This window comes from Vipera ursinii (assembly GCF_947247035.1).
Source record: "Vipera ursinii genome assembly, chromosome: 5".
NCBI classification, from domain to species: domain Eukaryota; kingdom Metazoa; phylum Chordata; class Lepidosauria; order Squamata; family Viperidae; genus Vipera; species Vipera ursinii.
The window spans coordinates 61,356,411-61,379,757 of record NC_139518.1 but is presented as its reverse complement, the minus strand read 5'-3'; the positions used below and the strand labels follow the sequence as shown (position 1 = coordinate 61,379,757).

The following is a 23,347-nucleotide window of genomic DNA, read 5'->3' as shown; positions in this document are numbered from 1 at the left end:
ATAGAATAACTTGTCCGGCTTTTATAGCTGGCAGCTGGTAGCGAGGACCAATCAGCGGTGTTCATTTTGGCGCCCTGTCAGGCAGGGACCAATCCGCGTCGTCTTTTGTTGACAGCTCCGGCTTCCGCGTGTCTTGGTGTTTTGACAGCCGCGAGCTGTCAGTGGTTGCGCCTGCGCTGTACGGTGGGTGCTTTGACAGCTCAGGCTTCTCCGTAGTCCGGCGTTTGACAGCCGCGAGCTGTCAGTGGTGGCGCCTGCGTGGTGCGAGGAACTTTGACAGCTGTCAAAGTTCCCGCGTGTATTCCTGTCAGGCGGTTTTACTTATATACCAGGCGATGCCTTCTTATTTGTACTGTTAACATATATATACATTGATTAAAGGAATGTTTACATATATAATACACCCCTTACCCCTCCCCTGGTTCGTTTCTTCCTTCTTGGCTGTTTGAACCTGCCCACTGATAGTCTTTTAGGTAGGTGGGTGGTCTTCGATTCCTGGTTGAGCGGCGAAGGGGTGGTGGGTGTTCTGGTTCTGGTTCTTCGTCTTGGTGCTCAGCTTCCTGGTTTGGGATAGGCCGCATTTCCGGTGGGGGTTGTAAGTCGGCACTGGTTGGTTGCTCAGAAGCGTGTGGTGGTTGTCTGGGTCTGAGCTGGTCAATATGGCGGCGTATGTTGCCCTGTGCTTGCGTCGCTACAAGGTATGAGATGGGCCCTGTTTGTTTTATTACTGTCCCTTGGACCCACTTGTTTTTATCTGTGTATGAACGTGCCCATATTAATTGACCCGGGTTGAGTTTGCGGCCGGGGTGGGGGTGCTGTTTTTCTTCTGGGGCTGTGTCAGGGTGCAGTCTGTCGAGACGTGTTATTAGCCTCCTCCCCCATCTTAATTCTGCTGGTGATTTGCTAGTTGTAGAGCATGGTGTTGTGTGTTGTGATAAGAGGAACTGGCTGAGTCGCCTTTGCCAGTTTCCTTTAACGAATTTTTTCAAGGCTTCTTTTGTGTATCGTACCATAATTTCAGCCATTCCGTTCGACGATGGGTGGAACGGCGCCGACGTGACCAGCCTAATACAATTCCTCGTAGCGAAGATCTGAAATTCACGAGAGGTGAATTGAGGTCCATTGTCAGAAACTATGGTATCAGGTAGGCCGTGTGTTGCGAATATTTTTCGTAAGGCTTGAATAGTGGCTGTGGACGTTGTTTTCCTAAGGGGTGTGACTTCCAGCCATTTGGAATAGCTGTCCACTACAATTAAGAAACTTTGGCCCTGGATAGGTCCTGCAAAATCTATATGTATACGTGACCAAGGGTTCCTTGTAGTCTCCCATTTATGGATTGGTGCCTGGGGTGGTTCATTCCTGGTCTCCTGACAGGTGTAACACCCACCCACATACTGTTCAATTTGTTTATCTATGCCGGGCCACCACACATAACTTCTGGCCATCGCCTTCATTTTTACAATTCCAGGGTGCCCTTCATGTAAAATGTGCAATGTTTGGTCTATGTTTTTCTCTGGTATGATGACCCTATTTCCCCATAGCAGGCAACCTCTGTGTGTTGAAATCTCATTTTTTCTGTTATAATAAGGTTGGAATTGGGGTTGTGGGTTTTGAGATGGCCACCCAGTTGTGGCCCATTTGAGGACTCTGGCAAGTATTTTATCTTTTGTTGAATTATTGGCTATAATGTTTGCAGTCAGGGGGCATTCTGGAAGTTGGGAGATTGCTAAAATCCCGCTGGCTGGGGCTGGGTCTGAGTCCCTGGTTTGTATGGGCAGTCTGCTGAGGCAGTCAGCATGGCCCAATTCTTTACCTGGTTTATGTATTAGCTGATAAGAATAGGCTGCTAAAAATGTTGACCACCTTAAAATTCTCGGGGAGAGGATTTGTGGAGTAGTTTTATTCCAAGTAAATATGCCTAGCAGGGGTTTGTGATCTGTAAATATAGTAAATGGTCTTCCATACAGATAATCGTGAAATTTTTTGACCCCTGCCACTATCGCTAGGGCTTCCCTGTCAATTTGTGCATAGTTTCTTTCAGCTTTGGTCAGAGTGCGTGAATAGAAAGCTATGGGTCTTTGTGTACCGTCCTTGAATATGTGACTTAGTACAGCCCCGATTCCATAGGGAGAGGCATCGCAAGCGATGCATATTGGGGTGTCTTCCCTGAAAAGGGTGATAGTTGAGCTGTGACAGATAAGCTTTTTTAACGATTGGAAACTGTTCTCATGTTCCTTGGTCCAGGACCAAGTTGTACCTTTGTCTAGGAGCCTATGGAGCGGTTCTGCAATAGTGGCTTTGTGGGGAATGAAGGCATGGTAAAAGTTTAACAGCCCCAAAAAGGATTGAAGCTCTTGCTTATTCCTAGGGCTGGGTGCGGTTTGAATAGCCATTAGTTTTTCAGCGGTGGGGTGGATGCCCTGGCTATCAATTTTATACCCTAGGAATTCTGTAGAAGTGACTCCAATAGAGCACTTTTCCCGCTTAAGTTTGAGACCGGCTTCTCTGAGCCGGCTCAGCACAGCTGACAACCTGTCAGCTAAACTAGCTTCGTTTTCCCCGGCGATGAGAACATCGTCGAAATAGGGGCAGACCCCGGGTATTCCCTTCAGGGTCTTTTCCATGATGCCCTGAAAAATACCCGGGGCTGCAGATATGCCGAATTGTAGCCTCTTTACTTTAAAAGCACCGCGGTGGGTGACAATAGTTTGAGCTTCCGCGGTGTCGTCTGTGACAGGCAGCTGTAAATACGCCTGTGTGAGATCAAGCTTGGCGAAAATGGTGCCAGAGCGGATGGAAGCGAATACGTCCCTTACCGCTGGCACCGGGTAAGCATGGGGGCTGAGGGCTAGGTTGACTGTCGCTTTATAGTCCGCGCACAGTCTCACTTCGCCATTAGGTTTGATTGGGGTGACGATAGGGGTCTCCCAGGTTCCCCCTTCTGTTGGCTCCAGTACCCCTAGTCCCACGAGTCGGTCAAGCTCGTTTTCAATTTTTTCTTTAAGGGCGAAAGGTACCCTCCTAGCTCTTATTTTAATTGGTTGAATTGCTGGATTTAGTTGCAGGGAAATGGGGGAACCTGTATATTTCCCTAAAGTGCCATCGAAAACGTCGGCGTACTTTTCGCAAACGGCTTCTAGGTTAGGTGTTTGAATGGTATTAACCCCCGTTAAGGCGATGCCTAGTGGAGTGAACCAGTTTAGTCCTATCAAATTGGTACGGTTCCCTGGCGTAACTAAAACCTCCAGGGGACCCTTGAACCCCTTATACTGCACCAGGACCTTGGCTTTTCCTTCCAACGGAATAGGGGTTTTCTGGAAGTCTGCAAGGTGTACCTGAGTTTGTTTCAGGGGAATTTGTCTTCGGCCTTTCTGACAGATTTCCTGATAGGTTGTCAGCGAAATTAATGAGACTGCTGACCCAGAATCTACCTCCATGTGGCAGGGCACCCCCTGAATTCTGACCCAGATCTTAACCTTGGAGCTTATACTGTTTACCCTGTCAATTGTCTCTACCAGGGGGCCTGGTGGGGTTTCTCTGCTGGCCTGGGCAGCTGGCCTACCTGGGGGGTTTGCCTCCACCTCATTGATGTTGTCCCGGCCCTTGCTGCGGCACACCGGCTTGATGTGGCCAGTCTTCCCGCAGTTGTGGCATTTCGCGTTCCTAAAACGGCAGCTTCCTCGGGCATGGTTGCCCCCGCAGCTGGCACAGGCGGCCCGTTGCTCGTAACGCGGTGGTGGCGGTGGTGGGTTCCTGGATCCGCGGCGGTCCGACGTTTTTCCCCTCCTCGGCTGCCGGTGCTCCATCCTGCGCTGTAGGGCTTCTCCATCGGTGAAGTCTACTGACTCTCCGCTGTCGCTGAAGGTTGCGCTTTCCTGGTAGACGGTCGCGGGGGTCTCTGGGGTCGTGTTCGTCGGCTTCTTCTTGTGGCTGTGTTCATATGCCATGATCTCCCTGGTCAGCTCTGCCAGGTTCATGTCGGGTTTGGACGTCAGCTTCTTCTGTAGCTTCTCGTCCCTCAGACCGATCACCACCTGGTCTCTGATGCGGTCTTCCAGGTCGGGGAAGGAGCAGTTCCGCGCGGCGTGTCTGACCCCGGCAATGAATTCGTTGGCGGGCTCGTCCTGCCGTTGTTTCTTTTGTGCGAATTGCACCCGCCAGTACAGTTCTGAACGCGCTGGCATGTAGTACTTGTTCAGCTGGTCCACCAGGTCAGCGTAGGAGACTTCCGTGATGGGCACTGGGCTGAACAGCCCGACGGCTGCGTCGTACACCGGGGGCCCGCTGATGTACAGCAGAGCGGCGGCCTTTGCTCGGTCGTCAGTGATTTTACTGACGAGGAGAAATCCCTCGACTTGGCCGAGGTGTGATTGCCATCTCTCGGGATGGCGGGTATCAAACTCCCTCACACGGCCGAAGTTTGCCATGTCGTCCGGTCCTGGGTTGCTCCGATGGAAGTTAAAACTTCCGTGACAGCTCTTGCCGGGAACTCTCTTCCTCGGCCGTGACTTCAGCTCCGGAGCTATCCCACCTTCGTCGCCAGTGAAGTAGCCGAAGGACCACTCGGGACGACAGGCTAGTTCAACAACAGGTTTATTAAGAGCAAGGCAAACATAGAATAACTTGTCCGGCTTTTATAGCTGGCAGCTGGTAGCGAGGACCAATCAGCGGTGTTCATTTTGGCGCCCTGTCAGGCAGGGACCAATCCGCGTCGTCTTTTGTTGACAGCTCCGGCTTCCGCGTGTCTTGGTGTTTTGACAGCCGCGAGCTGTCAGTGGTTGCGCCTGCGCTGTACGGTGGGTGCTTTGACAGCTCAGGCTTCTCCGTAGTCCGGCGTTTGACAGCCGCGAGCTGTCAGTGGTGGCGCCTGCGTGGTGCGAGGAACTTTGACAGCTGTCAAAGTTCCCGCGTGTATTCCTGTCAGGCGGTTTTACTTATATACCAGGCGATGCCTTCTTATTTGTACTGTTAACATATATATACATTGATTAAAGGAATGTTTACATATATAATACAATTAGTTTCTTTAATGCAAGCTTGTTTTGAGATACATACAGGAGTTGAATAGGTTACTCCTGTTGTATTTCCATAAACATTAACGGGAGCTTCCTAAATATACAAATTAGGAAATGCAAAATTATAACGAATAAAGTGACAAAGTTCACTGCTCGTGTGGGTGAAGCTATGCTCATAAAGTTTTCAGAGGGGAAAAAGGTCTGAATTTATACAGCTGCAAAGGAAAGCAGGTTGATATCAGTGCTTCTTCTGCATTCTCCTTGACGGGAAGGCCTATTACTGTTTCCCTTCAGTTGTCTCTTTTGGGCAGAAAGATATCTGTTGACAAGATCTTGAGTAGATTCTGTCAGTTTTCTTTTCCCTGTTGGGGGTAGGTAAAGTTACAGTTTTGTTTCAGTTTTGCTCATTGGACTACCTTCCTCCCTTGTTTTGTAGTCATGATTTTTTTACATTCCTTTTCCTCATTCAGTGCCTCAAGCCACCAACCATCCTTTTGCATAATCACTTCACTTCCTTCACTTCACTTCCTTCACATTTCACAATAGGAAGCGTACTGTATGTGGGAAAATATAGTATACATTGCATTAAAGTTTTACTGATTAGTCAATATCAGTAAAGCTATACTCTACTAAACCATTCAGAGGCAACATACAGTGATCCAAAAAAATTATATCAGTGACCAGTGCTTTTTTTGTAAAAGAAAAAGGTGCCGGAACTCACACATGTCATACAACCCGCCTTGCCTATCCTACAAGGTTCTATACAAAAAAGGTGCCGGAACTCCGTTCTGAGCGTTCTATGAGAAAAAAAGCCCTGTCAGTGACAATAAAATACAGCAACCAGTTTTAACATAATCATAAAACCATAGCACCGAGCAACAGAAATGCATTACATACAGGTGGTATACAGGTGGTATTCATTTTTTAGGGGGTTGGGGAGGGGGGTGGGGGGTAGTGGTTGTCTGGCGGTGGGGGGTAGCCAAACAACTTTGTTGCAGGCCAGGCCTGGGTCTGACGGCGTTCGGGGGGAGCGGGTTGTGGTTACATCTGGGGCTCATGAGCGGGTCGTGGGATTACCAATTCCCACGACGGGGAAAGGCAGCAGGCGGATAGACAGGGGGCCATATCGTTACCGGGAGGGCCGTCTCCGCTGTCTACAAGCGGTGAGGCGCTCTGACCCTCTGGTTCTTCCCCGAGGTCCCGGGAGCGGGGATGTGCAGCCTCCTGAGCTCCGGCTGGTGTACCTGAATGCCAGGTCCGTGGTTAATAAAGCTCCCCTCGTTAGGGATTTAGTTGAGGGTGAGCATGCGGACCTGGCTTGTATCACGGAGACTTGGTTGGGCCTAGAGGGTGGGGTCCCTTTGGTTGACCTCTGCCCACCAGGCTTCCGGGTGCTACACTGGCCACAAGCTCAAGGTAGGGGTGGGGGAGTGGCGGTTACCATTAGGGAGACCTTATGTCCGCGGGAGACCACCGTTCCTCAGATAGTCGGGTGTGAGTCTCTCTTTATGAGATTTGGTCCTGGGGCGCAGTTGGGCTTGCTGCTGGTGTACATTTCGCCTAGTCGCACAGCGGCAGCCCTGCCCGAGCTGCTCGATATCCTTTCGGGTTTGGTGGTTGAGTTTCCCAATCTTATAGTTTTGGGAGACTTCAATCTACCATCCCTGGGAGGTTCATCTGAGCTAGCTCGGGAGTTCATGGCTTCCATGGCGGCCATGGACCTGACGCAAGTAATTTCAGAGCCAACTCATGAGGGAGGCCACACCCTTGACCTGATTTTTTTATCTAGACGGTGGTTGGATGATCTAGGTGGGGGCTCTCCATTTATTATGCCCCTGTCATGGACCGATCATCATCTCCTGCGGCTGGTCTTCCGCTTTGCCACCCCCCGCCGTGGGGGTACGGAGCCAATTAGATGGTACCGCCCCAGACGCTTAATGGATCCTGATAGATTCCAAGCGGCGCTGGGGTCCCCACCTGCCTCCACTGCTCACAGCTCGGCTGATGCCTTAGTGGAAGCCTGGGAAAGGGCAGCCGCTGAGGCACTTGACCGGGTTGTACCCTTGCGGCCCCTGACCCGGCGCAGATCCCAGCGAGCTCCATGGTTTTCCGCGGAGCTCCGGGAGATGAAGCGTCGGAAACGGGGCCTAGAGAGCTGCTGGAGTTCTAGCCGATCTGAACCCGACCGGTTGCGGTTAAGAATCTATATTAGGTCTTATCTCGCAGCGATGAGGGTGGCGAGGTGTAATTACTTCTCCACCCTCATCGCGTCCGCAGATAATCGCCCGGCCGCCTTGTTTAGGGTGACTCGCTCACTTCTTAATCAGGAGGTGAGGGAGGATCCCTTGCAAGGTCGTGCCGAGGAATTTAGTCAACATCTGTCGGATAAAATCGCTCGGATTCGGACCGGTTTGGACTCCAGCTGGGCAGAGTCAGGCGATCAGGACACGGGCGGTCTTGTCAATGTTATCTGGGAAGAGTTTGATTCTGTGACCCCTGATGAAGTGGACAGGATTATGGGGAGGCTGAGCTCCTCCACATGTTTGTTGGACCCGTGCCCTTCCTGGCTGGTTCATGCAGCTAGGGAGAGGACACGAGGCTGGCTCCAGGCGGTTATATCTGCTTCTCTGAGTGAGGGTTATTTCCCCACCGTCTTGAAGGAGGCGGTGGTGAGACCTCTCCTCAAGAAGCCTGCCCTGGACCCAGCTGTTTTGAACAACTTTCGTCCAGTCTCCAACCTTCGCTTTCTTGCGAAGGTTGTTGAGAGTGTGGTGGCGCATCAGCTCCCTCTAGTCCTGGATGAAGCGGATTATCTGGACCCCTACCAATCGGGTTTCAGGCCCGGGTACAGCACGGAGACGGCATTGGTCGCTCTGGTGAATGATCTCTGGAGGGCGCGGGATAGGGGATATTCCTCTGTCCTAGTCCTATTAGACCTCTCAGCGGCTTTCGATACCATCGACCATGGTATCTTGCTGCGGCGTCTCAGGGGATTGGGAGTGGGAGGCACAGTTCTTCAGTGGTTCTCCTCCTATCTCCTGGGACGCTCGCAGTCGGTGTTGGCAGGGGAGCAGAGATCGGCCCCTAGGTCTCTCGTTTGTGGAGTTCCTCAGGGGTCAGTTCTCTCGCCTCTCCTGTTCAACATCTATATGAAACCGCTGGGTGAGATCATTCGTGGTTTTGGAGTTGGGTATCATCAGTATGCTGATGATACCCAGCTTTTCCTTTTGACCCCAAACCACCCCAGTGATGCCCTCGCCGTGATGTCCCGTTGCCTGGAGGCGGTTCGGGTCTGGATGGGGAGGAACAGACTTCAACTCAACCCTGACAAGACTGAGTGGCTGTGCATTCCGGCATCCCGGGACATTCAAAATGTTCCATCTCTTTCTATGGGGGGTGAGCTCTTACCCCCCGTGGATAGGGCTCGCAACTTGGGAGTCCTCCTAGATTCACGGCTCACCCTGGAAGATCATATAGTGGCCGTGACTAGGGGGGCTTTCGCCCAGGTTCGCCTGGTGCGCCAGTTGCGGCCCTATCTGAACCGGGATGCCCTGTGTACGGTCACTCATGCGCTCGTGACCTCTCGCCTTGACTACTGTAATGCTCTCTACATGGGGCTTCCCTTGAAGACCACTCGGAGGCTCCAACTGGTACAGAATGCGGCCGCGAGAGTTGTCTTGGGAGTTTCCTGGTACTCCCATGTTACACCTTTGCTCCGCGAGCTGCATTGGTTACCAGTTGTCTTTCGGGTGAGGTTCAAGGTGTTGGTTACGATCTTTAAGTCCCTACATGGCATGGGTCCGGGATACCTCAGGGACCACCTGCTGCCGGCATCGATTCCCCTCCGCCCTGTGCGTTCCCACAGAGAGGGCCTCCTCAGGGTGCCGCCAGTCAGGGAATGCCGACTGGTGGCCCCCAGGGGGAGGGCCTTCTCTGTGGGCGCTCCGGCATTATGGAATCAACTGCCGGTGGAGCTCCGGATGGCACCAGACCTCCGAACTTTCCGTCGGGGCCTGAAGACCCACCTGTTTGAAATAGCTGGTCTGGCCTGATGGGGGATTATGGGTTTTTAATTGTTTTTTAAATTTGTATTACTGTTTTAATTGGGCATGGGTTTAATCCTTTTTTAATTTTTGTATTGTCTTTTTTATATATGCCCTGTGAACCGCCCTGAGTCCCTACCAAGGAGAAGGGCGGTATATAAATCAAATAAACTATAACTAACTAACTATTTAGGAACTGGGGCTAGCAAATTGGTCATTAAGTGAAGTGGTCACTAAGTAACACCACGACTGCTTGCAATCTTATTTCAGCTTTCCTTTGTTTTACAGACCTGTAAAGGTCATAAATGTGAGGATTGGTGGCAAAGTTATTTTTGAGTGATGTTCATCTTGTTTTTTTAGAATTATTGTTTTCTTCCTTGAACTGCCACTGAGGAAGTGAGCAACCAACTGGAATTATCCATTAGCATCACTCCACAACTTCAAGGGTACTCTATAACAGACATGTCAAGGTCTGCAGGCTGCATCCGGCCTGCGACTGGCCGATATTTGGCCCGCGGAGATCTCCCGGAGATGGCGAGGGACTGGCCCCTCTTGCCCTGGCTCTGGCCCTACCCAGCCTGGCGGCCCCCAAGGCATGCACACAGAAGGCAGTGAGCACCTGGGAGCCAACATTGTCCAGCAGCAGGGAATGCATATAGCCCATTGTGAATACTGGGCTGGCCCTCCAGCAGCAGAACTGTGGTGGCACTGGTAACACATGGAGTCGGGGCATGTGATGCAGACCGTCAGACAGGCCTACTCCATCCCATCTCTTTTTGGTTGGAGAACAGGTCACCACTGTCATCACCTCAGCCCCCTCATGGGTCTTGCTCTTGGCCCATGGGTGGAGTGCATTCCCCTCTTGCACCTGCTGCCATGGCTGCCAGCAGCTCACACAGGTCCATTAGGCCGCTGCCCAGAGCTGAAGGCCCGTCCAGCATGAAGGAGGTGAAACAGTTGGCTAGGAAGCCTTGAGTAGAGGTGGTAGAGCATGCCCAGGGCCAGCAGGCAAAAAGCCACCCTGAGTGGGGAAAGCCAGATCCCCATTGGCCACGGCTGCCCAGCCCTAGCATAGATGGGGGGGCACACAATCCTGGCTGGGCCTGGGGGGCCATGGTGCTGATGGGGATGCAGCTTTCCCCACTTGGGGTGGTCTTTTGCTTGCTGGGCGTAGGCATGCTCTACCACAGGGGTGTCAAACTCAATTTCATTCAGGGCTGCATCAGCATTGCGGTTGCCCTCGGGGCCAGGTGGGCGTGGCCTACTGGGTGGGCGTGGCTGGAGTGCGTGAGGCCTACTGGATGGGCATGGCCAGCTCTACATCATTTGCATCAAGGGTACCTATGGGGGCCTGGGCAGGAATGGGACAGATCTGAGGGTCTCTGGCGGAAGGAGATGGGATTGGGGCAAGTGCCAAGGCATGGTCCACTGGAGAAGCCTCACTGTTCCTCTCAGGCCATGCGGGGGAGGGCTGGATGGTGGCACGGAAGTCAAATCCCCAGCCATGCCCTTAAGCACCCACGGCACTAAGCCCAGCCCCACTTCCCCAAGGGGGCACCCAGCTGCGCTTACCTCCTCCTCAAGGCTGCTGCTGCTGCTGTGCTTGCTCTCCTTATCCAGGTTGCCCATGATGGGTACGAGGGCAAAGTCAAGAGGGAGGCCAACTCCCTCTCCATGTCAGGAGACCTGGCTTTGTATCCAAAGCTTCCTTAGCAATAGGATGGGAGACCCCGCAGGATAGGCTTGGAGGAGGGGGCAAGGGGATGGTGAAAGGGCAGCAGAGAAGGACTAAGGCAGGACTTCCCTCAGTCCTTCCCTCTCCTTCCTTCCTTCCTTCTTCCCTAAGAGTGGTGGGAAAATATTTGAGATGAGGGAGGAAGAAAAACAGGCAAGAAACGCAGCTGGGGAAGTGTCATACTTTGTGAGGAATGAAGAAATGCACCATCGCCTGGAAGTGGCCAGCACATCGCCTACTTCACATATCTGGCTTGGTGGGCTCTCAGGGAGGGGATGCCATGAGCAGCATGAGAGTCAATGTTACCTGCACAATTCTGCCTAGCCCCTAGCCTCCCCAGTTTGGGCAGGCAGCGGAGTGCTCTCCTCACAGTGCTGAGAGGCTGAGCCAGGTGGCATGAATCTGAAGAGAAGCACAACGCTGCCCAGCCCCTAGCCTGCCCGAAGTAGGCAGAGCCATGTGCTGGCCACTTCCAGGCAATGGTGCATTTCTTCATTCCTCACAAAGAGTGATACCTCCCCAGCGTGCGCCCAGGGGGCGGGGCTGACGCAGCACAGGCCGGTTTCTCACTGTTTCCAGACAGCCTTGTGGAGCTAAGACTGAATGCGTTTCAGCATAGATGGCCACCACAAAATTGTACATTGGCTCCCGGTCGGCCTGGGCCAGGGCCAAGGAAGCGGGGGCCGTTCCCTCACTGTTTCCAGGAAGGGTTCGTGGGCCACATGAAACTACTTTGGGGGCCGCATCTGGCCCCCGGGCCTTGTGTTTGACATGTCTGCTCTACCACCTCTACTCGAGCTTCCTTGCCGGCTGCTTTGCCTCCTTTGTGCTGTGAAGGCATGCCGTTGCAGGCAGTGGCAGCAGCCTTATGGACCTGCACGAGCTGCTGGCAGTGCCGGGCCAAGGTGGGGCCAAGGTGCATAGGGTGCATGAGAGAAACAGGTTCCATGCACGGGCCAAGGGCAAGATCTGCAAGGGGGGGCAAGGAGATAACCAGCAGTGACCTGCTCTCCAACTGCAAGCAAAAACAGATGGGACAGAGTAGGTGTGTCCGGCAGTCTACATCACGTGCCTCCCCCACCTCGCCTCCCCTACTCCGCCTGCTGCTGGAGGGCTGGCCCGATAGTCGTAGAGTGTGCTGGTTGAGGGCCCAGCAGACTGTGGCTGCTGACAGACACTGTTGGCCCCCATGTGCTTGCTGGCCTCTCTGTGCAGGTGCCAATGGTGTCAGGCAGCAGCCGCGCCAGCCCCTGCCTCACCTTCCCTTGCCCCATGGCAACTGCCCCCTTGCCCTGTCCCCTGCCTCGCCTCACCCCACAAAACAAGCCTCCTGCCCATCGTCCCATTCACCAGAGACCCCCTGGATCTCCCCCAACCGTGCCTGGCCCCCACAAGCATCTCACCATCGAGCAACAGTAAGGTGGCCATGCCTACCTCAACCACGCCCACCCAGTCAGCTGTGGCCACTGAAGCCACCCCCACCCAGGGGGGTCACGCCCCCGCGGAGGGAATCACAACTCTGATGTGGTCTTCAATGAAATTAAGTTTGACACCCCTGTTCTATAATATAATTATTTTCAAAATGTTGAAGTAATTTTTATACTATCTTTTCTTAAGTCTGTTTTCCATTCATTTATTTGAGAGATTAATCTATCTTGTGGTACTATTTCATATAAATGCAGTCATTCTACCTTATTCTTTCCTTATTGTTATTATTTCTTCCATTTCTTGACACTACAAATAATGGCACATTGCATATTCAGAATATCTTCTATGCTGTAATACTCTCAATCTTTTACTAAACAAATTGTTCATGCTTTTTAATTCATTCTATTAACCATGTGTACATAAAAATTTATTTGTGTTAACAAACTGCTCATCTACCAAGTAGATGATCAGAGAACCATTATCATTCTTATTCATTATTGGTTCCAGTTGCTTTTTTTGTATTTTCCTGTTTCATTCCCACTCATTTATTCATGTTACTCAATGTATTTTTTCCCCTTTGGATTACTTGCTTTCAGAAAGTTGTACAATTTCTCCTAGCACACATCTGAGATTCTTGTACTATCACTATTCATTAGAGTAGGTCATGCTACTATCATCAACCTATGGTTTCCTATCATAAAAACCCGTAACAATCTGGATGACATCAGTTCATACTTTGTTATTTTATCTCCTTACGTAATTAAGCCGATACTGTTCCCTGCATGTATCCATCAATTCCATTCTGTACGGTCTGCTCATCTTATTAACGTCTTCTATATCTTTCTCTTAATTTCACAGGTATGCAATATATTTGTTTTTCTTTAATTCATGCCTTTTACCACTTACTCCTCTGATTTTCAAAATTTTAGTCTCTAAGATGCCATGTAGAACCTTAGATATTGACCCCTACTATCTGTTACGGCTTTGTGAAATCAGGGCTTTTTAGTAATATAGAGCAGGCGTAAAGTAGGGCACCAGCTTTACTCAGTCTTGTACCATATGCTGTCCTGCTAACTGTAAGGGCAGTACTCCTAAATTTTGACTTATGTATGTCACAAGCATACCAATGCAAGTTTGACTTGAAGCATTGTCCTTTTATTCTATGCAAGCTTAAAATTTGTAATTTAAGAGTTGTCTTGCAAGCCAACATAATATTGCTCATACCTGTCATCTAGGAGGAACATATATTACAAAATTACATTTCAGTTTTACCTTACTGTAGAAAGATTTATCTATATTTGGATTTTAAAAAATAGTAAAAAATAGTTTTATACTATTTGGAGATCTATGTAGTTGTGTATAAAATATGCACATTGCTGCAGTCAACAGTCATTTTTAGTTTGATATTTCTATTAGAAAAAAATCTTATGAATTGCTCTTAAATTTATGGAATAAACTGCAAAGCAAAGCAAAACTGAAGGTCCCAAAAGATGAAAAGCAAAATAATGAGTGTTACAATTGATAAACAAAGATATAGTTGTAGCCTTTTATCTTAGGACTTTCACTTTAATCTTCAGTTGCTTACTGGTTCCAAAAATAGAGCTGGTCAAGAAACAGCAAGGACACATACCCAAAATTGGAAGAACTATCATGTTATCCTCTTTTCAGAGGGAAAAATTACTTTTTTTCAAATCAGTGAGACCTTTCTGCTTATGGAGAAAATATTGCTTTATTCATAATTCATAAAGTACTGCTTTTTTAATGGAAAATTTTAGTTCATTCAAAGAAGGGTAAAATATAAAACACTAAAATATTTTACAAAAGAAAAAAAGAAAAAAAAACACCCAAAAGACATTAACAAGAAAAAGTCTTTAAAAAAAGAAGAAAACTAACACATACATGTAACATCCTCCCTAGTTGAATGCTGATTAATATACGGTAATACAGCAATGTTGGTTTCCCACCCCTTGCAAAACAGGCTAGAAGAATTTTAAACTGTTAAATTTCTAACTCTACTTACAAATTGTTAGCCTGTCATCTATAAATTATATTAATAACAAAATGGTTAACAGAAAAAAACAGTAATAATGAACATATTATGTAAAGGTATAAAAATACGGTAATAAAAATTGTGAACAGTATAGAAAGACAAAGTTGAAATTCATTGTACCATTGTATTTTTGTCCTTTGGTATTTATGTGATAAGAAAAATGTTAGAAGATAGTTGGCTATAGACAGAGGTTGTTAAAGAAACAAAATAGTATTATTTATATTGAATGTGGTGACTTATAATCTTGATATTCTGTATACTGCCCATTAAGGGTTGAGGTTTTCTCCTTTTCCTCCTATCAATCTACACCAGACATGTTCTTCAGCTCTCTGTTTCTCTACTGATTCTTTCACCATTAAGGGTTTGCAAAGTCTGGAATCAACAGAGTTATTCTATTAAAGGGTCACTTGGGTGGGGCATTCCTGGTTATTCTTTGCATCCACAACTCAGAGTCAGGGTTTTATCAGCATCGTTTGCTATTTACAGATTTCCCACAACTGATACAGAAAGCCATCTGTAGGTCTCATGGGTCTGTGCATGTCCAAGGTCCCTCATTCAGAGGAGTACTGTGCATGGCTGAATACTTGTGTGTGTCTTGCCTACACAATTTGTGCATTTTTATTTTTTAATTAGGATAGATTGCAAATCAAGCTGTACACACCTGACCTTATATCTGTATATCAGAACAGCTGCAGCTGCACACAAATGTTTAAAAATTGTGGTTGAATTATATATCTCAATGAGTCTCCACATGAACAATAGTTGATGCAACTTCTGCAAGATACATAATTAAGCACAATGTATTTCTGGAAATTAGCCTATGCACTATTCGTGTGCAGTTATTCTGAGACTTTAAATAAATGGTTCATGTGCAGAAGTTTGGACATCCTGTGGATTTAGTGCTATTTTTATTTCATAATAAAGTTATTAAAAGTGATTAACTCATTCGGCCTATTATACTGGTAGTGAAGGGGAGATAATTTCAGAGGACAACAAATAGTCTGACTTTTCTAATCTCCCAGTTTTGAACTGTTGTTTTGCCCATCCTTTATACAGCCACAAAGGATATACTTTGGAGAAAAAAGTGTGAAGCTTTTGGAAAAATAACATATTGCCAACCTCTAAGGTGGTCCTATTATGGTTTACTGTTTTATAGCTAGCACCCTAGGGCAGGGGTGTCAAACTCAATTTCATTGAGGGCCGCATCAGCATTGCGGTTGCCCTCAGGGGGCCGGGTGGGTATGGCCAGGGTGGGCGTGGCCTACTGGTTGGGCGTGGCTAAAGTGTGTATGGCCTACTGTGTGGGCGTGGCCAGCTCTACATCGTTCGCATCAAGGGTGCCTATGGGGGCGTGGGCTGGAGTGGGACAGATCTGAGGGTCTCTGGCAGGAGGAGGGTCTCTGGGCCAGGGCCAAGGCAGTGGGGGCCATTCCCTCACTGTTTCCAGGATGGCTTCACGGGCCACATGAAACCACTTCGCGGGCCGGATCCGGCCCCCGGGCCTTGTGTTTGACATGTCTGCCCTAGGGAGTATTGTACAGATGAAAGGAAGAAAATATTTCACCTAAACATCAATGTATCCTAGAATCTAACATTTCATAATTGATGAAGAAACTGAAGCTGTAAAGATGTTGGATATTTCAGCAAAACAACTTCCAGATCAACCATAAAGTACTTACAGAAGAAAAAAAATAAAGGTTTTGATGTTCATAGGACCTCGATTTGCATTGATCACAAACATGCAAGAGCACCTGAGAATATTTTTGAGCTAGAAGTGTTCTGCTGAGAATAGTGGGAAATAAATCCCTCCATCCAAAAAAAGAACTGAAATATCGTTATTTGGCTATAGAATATATTTGGAAGTATTTTTAATTATCGACTTGTAAAATATTGTTAAATTAAAAATATATATTCTTTTGCAGATGAATTTATTTAGTTTAGCTATTTAAATGAATAGAAGCCTGACCAATGAGATATAAAATGCTTAAAGAAAGAGTGTTCTTATGATTCAGATCTGAAAGAACACATTTTCACTTGACAGTCAAAGTGTATGCATTTATCCTTATAAAGTTTTGGAGAAAATTATAATTAATTAGTATCAGTGGTATGATGGTCTTTCCCTTATGTGTAATTCTATAAAAATTTTGGTATATGATTATATCTTTTTATTTTGTTTTCATAATGGTTTTCACACAGTTAAAGAATGTTGCACTGACAAATCCCCTATTCAAAGCAGACGTGATATTGCCTCAGTTTTCAAAATCTTGGAATTTGATTCGAAGATTACCGTATATACTTGAGTATAAGCCGACTCGAGTATAAGCCGAGACCCCCAATTTCACCCCCAAAAACTGGAAAAAGTTATTGACTCGAGTATAAGCCGATCCGCCGTTCTGCAAGCCTCTGCCGCCAGCAGAGGCTCGATCCGCCATTTTACAAGCCTGAATACACAGGAATACCCTGTGTAGCCGCGGCTCGTCGGCAGGTCTCCGTTCCTCCTGCCGACCTTTGGGGAGGTTTGGGCGCCTCCCCAAACCTCCCCAAACCTCGGCAGGTCTCCGTTCCTCCTGCCGACCTTTGGGGAGGTTTGGGCGCCTCCCCAAACCTCCCCAAACCTCGGCAGGTCTCCGTTCCTCCGCGCAGACCTGCCGACCTTTGGGGAGGTTTGGGCGCCTCCCCAAACGTCCCCAAACCTCGGCAGGTCTCCGTTCCTGTTTGGGGAGGTTTGGGCGCCTCCCCAAACGTCCCCAAACCTCGGCAGGTCTCCGTTCCTCCGCGCAGACCTGCCGACCTTTGGGGAGGTTTGGGCGCCTCCCCAAACGTCCCCAAACCTCGGCAGGTCTCCGTTCCTGTTTGGGGAGGTTTGGGCGCCTCCCCAAACGTCCCCAAACCTCGGCAGGTCTCCGTTCCTCCGCGCAGACCTGCCGACCTTTGGGGAGGTTTGGGCGCCTCCCCAAACGTCCCCAAACCTCGGCAGGTCTCCGTTCCTGTTTGGGGAGGTTTGGGCGCCTCCCCAAACGTCGGCAGGTCTCCGTTCCTCCGCGCAGACCTGCCGACCTTTGGGGAGGTTTGGGCGCCTCCCCAAACGTCCCCAAACCTCGGCAGGTCTCCGTTCCTGTTTGGGGAGGTTTGGGCGCCTCCCCAAACCTCCCCAAACCTCGGCAGGTCTCTGTTCCTCCGTGCAGACCTGCCGACCTTTGGGGAGGTTTGGGCGCCTCCCCAAACGTCCCCAAACCTCGGCAGGTCTCCGTTCCTGTTTGGGGAGGTTTGGGCGCCTCCCCAAACCTCCCCAAACCTCGGCAGGTCTCCGTTCCTCCGCGCAGACCTGCCGACCTTTGGGGAGGTTTGGGCGCCTCCCCAAACGTCCCCAAACCTCGGCAGGTCTCCGTTCCTGTTTGGGGAGGTTTGGGCGCCTCCCCAAACGTCCCCAAACCTCGGCAGGTCTCCGTTCCTCCGCGCAGACCTGCCGACCTTTGGGGAGGTTTGGGCGCCTCCCCAAACGTCCCCAAACCTCGGCAGGTCTCCGTTCCTGTTTGGGGAGGTTTGGGCGCCTCCCCAAACGTCCCCAAACCTCGGCAGGTCTCCGTTCCTCCGCGCAGACCTGCCGACCTTTGGGGAGGTTTGGGCGCCTCCCCAAACGTCCCCAAACCTCGGCAGGTCTCCGTTCCTGTTTGGGGAGGTTTGGGCGCCTCCCCAAACCTCCCCAAACCTCGGCAGGTCTCCGTTCCTGTTTGGGGAGGTTTGGGCGCCTCCCCAAACCTCCCCAAGCCTCGGCAGGTCTCCGTTCCTCCGCGCAGACCTGCCGACCTTTGGGGAGGTTTGGGCGCCTCCCCAAACGTCCCCAAACCTCGGCAGGTCTCCGTTCCTGTTTGGGGAGGTTTGGGCGCCTCCCCAAACGTCCCCAAACCTCGGCAGGTCTCCGTTCCTCCGCGCAGACCTGCCGACCTTTGGGGAGGTTTGGGCGCCTCCCCAAACGTCCCCAAACCTCGGCAGGTCTCCGTTCCTGTTTGGGGAGGTTTGGGCGCCTCCCCAAACCTCCCCAAACCTCGGCAGGTCTCCGTTCCTCCGTGCAGACCTGCCGACCTTTGGGGAGGTTTGGGCGCCTCCCCAAACGTCCCCAAACCTCGGCAGGTCTCCGTTCCTGTTTGGGGAGGTTTGGGCGCCTCCCCAAACCTCCCCAAACCTCGGCAGGGCTCCGTTCCTGTTTGGGGAGGTTTGGGCGCCTCCCCAAACCTCCCCAAACCTCGGCAGGTCTCCGTTCCTCCGCGCAGACCTGCCGACCTTTGGGGAGGTTTGGGCGCCTCCCCAAACGTCCCCAAACCTCGGCAGGTCTCCGTTCCTGTTTGGGGAGGTTTGGGCGCCTCCCCAAACATCCCCAAACCTCGGCAGGTCTCCGTTCCTCCGCGCAGACCTGCCGACCTTTGGGGAGGTTTGGGCGCCTCCCCAAACGTCCCCAAACCTCGGCAGGTCTCCGTTCCTGTTTGGGGAGGTTTGGGCGCCTCCCCAAACGTCCCCAAACCTCGGCAGGTCTCCGTTCCTCCGCGCAGACCTGCCGACCTTTGGGGAGGTTTGGGCGCCTCCCCAAACGTCCCCAAACCTCGGCAGGTCTCCGTTCCTGTTTGGGGAGGTTTGGGCGCCTCCCCAAACCTCCCCAAACCTCGGCAGGTCTCCGTTCCTCCGCGCAGACCTGCCGAGGTTTGGGGAGGTTTGGGGAGGCGCCCAAACCTCCCCAAAGGTCGGCAGGAAGAACGGAGACCTGCCGAGGTTTGGGGAGGTTTGGGGAGGCGCCCAAACCTCCCCAAAGGTCGGCAGGTCTGCGCGGAGGAACGGAGACCTGCCGAGGTTTGGGGAGGTTTGGGGAGGCGCCCAAACCTCCCCAAACAGGAACGGAGACCTGCCGAGGTTTGGGGACGTTTGGGGAGGCGCCCAAACCTCCCCAAACGTCGGCAGGTCTGCGCGGAGTAACGGAGACCTGCCGAGGTTTGGGGAGGTTTGGGGAGGCGCCCAAACCTCCCCAAACAGGAACGGAGACCTGCCGAGGTTTGGGGACGTTTGGGGAGGCGCCCAAACCTCCCCAAAGGTCGGCAGGTCTGCGCGGAGGAACGGAGACCTGCCGAGGTTTGGGGAGGCGCCCAAAGCTCCCCAAACAGGAACGGAGACCTGCCGAGGTTTGGGGACGTTTGGGGAGGCGCCCAAACCTCCCCAAAGGTCGGCAGGTCTGCGCGGAGGAACGGAGACCTGCCGAGGTTTGGGGACGTTTGGGGAGGCGCCCAAACCTCCCCAAACAGGAACGGAGACCTGCCGAGGTTTGGGGACGTTTGGGGAGGCGCCCAAACCTCCCCAAAGGTCGGCAGGTCTGCGCGGAGGAACGGAGACCTGCCGAGGTTTGGGGACGTTTGGGGAGGCGCCCAAACCTCCCCAAACGTCGGCAGGTCTGCGCGGAGGAACGGAGACCTGCCGAGGTTTGGGGAGGTTTGGGGAGGCGCCCAAACCTCCCCAAACAGGAACGGAGACCTGCCGAGGTTTGGGGACGTTTGGGGAGGCGCCCAAACCTCCCCAAAGGTCGGCAGGTCTGCGCGGAGGAACGGAGACCTGCCGAGGTTTGGGGAGGTTTGGGGAGGCGCCCAAACCTCCCCAAACAGGAACGGAGACCTTCCGAGGTTTGGGGAGGTTTGGGGAGGCGCCCAAACCTCCCCAAACAGGAACGGAGACCTGGGGAGGTTTGGGGAGGCGCCCAAACCTTCCCAAATGTCGGCAGGTCTGCGCGGAGGAACGGAGACCTGCCGAGGTTTGGGGAGGCGCCCAAACCTCCCCAAAGGTCGGCAGGAGGAACGGAGACCTGCCGAGGTTTGGGGAGGTTTGGGGAGGCGCCCAAACCTCCCCAAAGGTCGGCAGGAGGAACGGAGACCTGCCGAGGTTTGGGGAGACGCCCAAACCTCCCCAAAGGTCGGCAGGAGGAACGGAGACATGCCGAGGTTTGGGGAGACGCCCAAACCTCCCCAAACGTCGGCAAGTCTCCGTTCCTCCGCGCCCTGCCTGCCTGCTTCTTTCCGCTGCGGAAAGAAGCAGGCAGGCAAGGCGCGGAGTTTGGGGAGGTGCGCGCGCACCTCCCCAAACCTCCCCAAATTCGGCAGGTCTCGGACGGCGGTGGCTTGGGAGAGGTGCGGGCGATCCCGGAAGCACCAAAGCCTCGGCCGCGCACAAGTCCTCGGTAAGTTTTTTTTTGTTGACTGGAGTATAAGCCGAAGTGGAATTTTTCAGCCCAAAAAGTGGGCTGAAAAATTCGGCTTATACTCAAGTATATACGGTATTATTTTTTTGCTTCTGGGCAAAGAGGCTACACTGATGTCAATGAGTGGACAGAAAATAATAATTCCATATCTTGAAATACCCCTCTCTTCAGCCTCTTATTTAACATGGTTTTATTTACATAACTTTTCCTTTCTGCTATTGTACTTGAACTAAATATGGAAGGACAAATGTATCTGTTGCATCCAATGCTTTATTAAACTGCCCCTGTAGTAAATAAAAAAAAAGTACATTGACTGCCCACGAGTGAAGAGGGCTTGTTAAAAAAAAGGTATCTCTGAGGTAGAATATTTGATCTGAGGGTAAAAGAAGTTCTTTTGGTTTCTGCAAGAAACAGGGAAACAGCAGATGTGTGGGGGAACAGCAGCTCGCTGGGAAAAACCTCTATCAGTCACTTGCAAAGAGATAAACGCACATTTATCAGAAAAACAGCAAAGAAGATAAGCTACCTAGAGATAAAAGTCATAGAGTTTGAAGTCAGGGAGAGGCAGGAGGAATGGCAGACAATAATAGCTACAAGTGTTTTGATAATATATTACTGTAGAAATGAGTAGGAGTGGTAATATCCCAAACTTTAATATGATTTAGCAATTCTTCCGGGCAGAAAAGCCCACAAGGCAACTGTTTTTAAAAATACAGCTGTATGTATTGTAGGCCAGGGGGGATATTTATGTGAAGGCCTGTTGTTAAAACTTTGGCAGGACTTCACTAGGTGGGGCGGCTCCATTTTGTGGATGATAAATATGGTTCTTTGTTTTGAGAAGCAGGAAATAATGGAATGGAGAGAGAAAATATGCAGCCATGTCAAATAGCATATTGTGGAAAGAGTGTTTTAATCCTGCCAATATATCTTTTCTTTTTCCTGTAAGGCAGTGTTTCTCAATCTTAGCAACTTTAAGATGTGTGGACCTCAACTCCCAGAATTCCCTATGCTCACTGGGGAATTCTGGGAGTTGCATTTTAGAGTTGTTGAGGTTGAGAAACACTGTATAAGACATCAGAGATAATAACCAAATTTGAATCACCAGATTGAGTGATTTTGTACATAGAATAGCTCATTGATCATTAAAAAGTCTGGATAGAAAGTTTTCTTCCATCAGTGTAAGAAGCACATACATTGGCATTCAAGTCATCAACCTTCTTAGAATTTGAATTACATTTGCATTACTTTGATAGGATGTCTTGGTTTCTTTTTATTTATGTTGAAGTCAGGATTATATTTAATTACAGGCAATTGACAACTAGGAATCTGTCTCAGGGAAGATATTGTACTGAGCGATGACCATATGCTGTAATATCTGCATGATTTACTAGAAATTTGAATTAGATTTGGTAGAAAGAAATTGCTCTTATAAAAAGAAAATCTTGAAACGCTTTCTAGTGGATTGAACTTTCTGTTTGCAATCTTATAAAATTACGGTATTCTGCCAGCTTCATTCATTTTAAAAAGATGCAGCCACCTTTAATATTTAATTCTTAAATGTAGTTTTTTAACTATACAGATGCATTCTGTTGCTTCTATGAATTGGTCATTAAGAAGCTTCCTATTTTTGACACATAAAACATTTTCTATATGGAAAAAAAATGACTCATCCTCTGTAGAGATGAAAACCTGGTATGTCATACTCTCAATGTAGTATTCTTTTTTTTTCTTAGCTAAAAGTCTGTGCAAGTAATTTAGAACACCGCTTGCAGGTCAATATATAATCTGATTTTAAAGAAATGTAAATTTACCATATATATTAGGCTTATTCATTAGGGTTGCAATTTGCCTTTTCTTCCAAGATTTCCCAACTCTGCTTTATTTTGTTTTTGTATAATGCTCTAAATAAATAGGCTGGGTTGAGAAAGAGTAACTGGGCCAAATTCACCTAGTCATGAATTACGCCTGGCCCTAGATTTGAGCTTGTTTCTCCATGATACCATTCCAGCTCTTAAAATCAGAATCCTAATTAACATGTTAGTAGCATTAACATCACTATTTATTTATTTATTATTTTAATTCCATTTATATCCCGCCCTTCTGCGAAGACTCAGGGCGGCTTACTACTAACTCTTATTATGAATGAAAGAAAAACTATATAATTTTTCATCATTTGCAGAAAAAAATACACAAATTAAAGGGTTTCGACACAAAAGACACACACAGCTCTTATAGCACTGGTTAAATGATGTCACAGAAACCTTCACTAAAGTTTGCATGGTTGAAGAGAGTGGCTGCAGATGGTTTCTCTTACGCTCTAAGAAAATATGTGAAATGGAAAGGGAGCGTTCACATCCTCCTACATATTCATACCCCAATTAGAAATGGCAGCTCTGATTCCTTTGCAGCCAACACACGTAGGGGCCATCTTCAGGGAACAGACTATAATGTATTTAATGAATCCGAGGAAAGTAAGACATTTTAAAGGCTGCAGGGCAATATAGACTCACTGTTCAATCTGCTAAATTTGCACTAATTAGAACTGCAGCTGTTTAGCTTCTCCTTCATTAAGAGACGTTTGTATCCGACACATTGAAAACCCTTTGGTGATACTACCCATATTGTAAACAAAGAATATGGTGGTATTCATTTGCAGTGGTATTCATTTGCTGAAAAGATGGGTGCAAATATAATTTTTAACCATTACCTTTTAGATAGTTTTCTCATTTCTGAATTCAGAGGAAATACAGTCTTAGTTGAATGAATTATTTAATAAATTGTCATAAAAATTCAAGTTGTTATGACTCCCTTATCTGGGACTCAGTCAAACTGAACACCGTATGG

The 23,347-nt window shown here is 49.4% G+C and overlaps 1 protein-coding gene across 2 annotated transcripts in view; it reads left to right on the top strand.

Moving 5' to 3' along the window:
- FAM53B (family with sequence similarity 53 member B) overlaps window positions 1-23,347 on the top strand; it is a 147,327-nt gene that overhangs the window by 10,197 nt on the left and 113,783 nt on the right. The gene's annotated exons all lie outside the window — the stretch shown is intronic.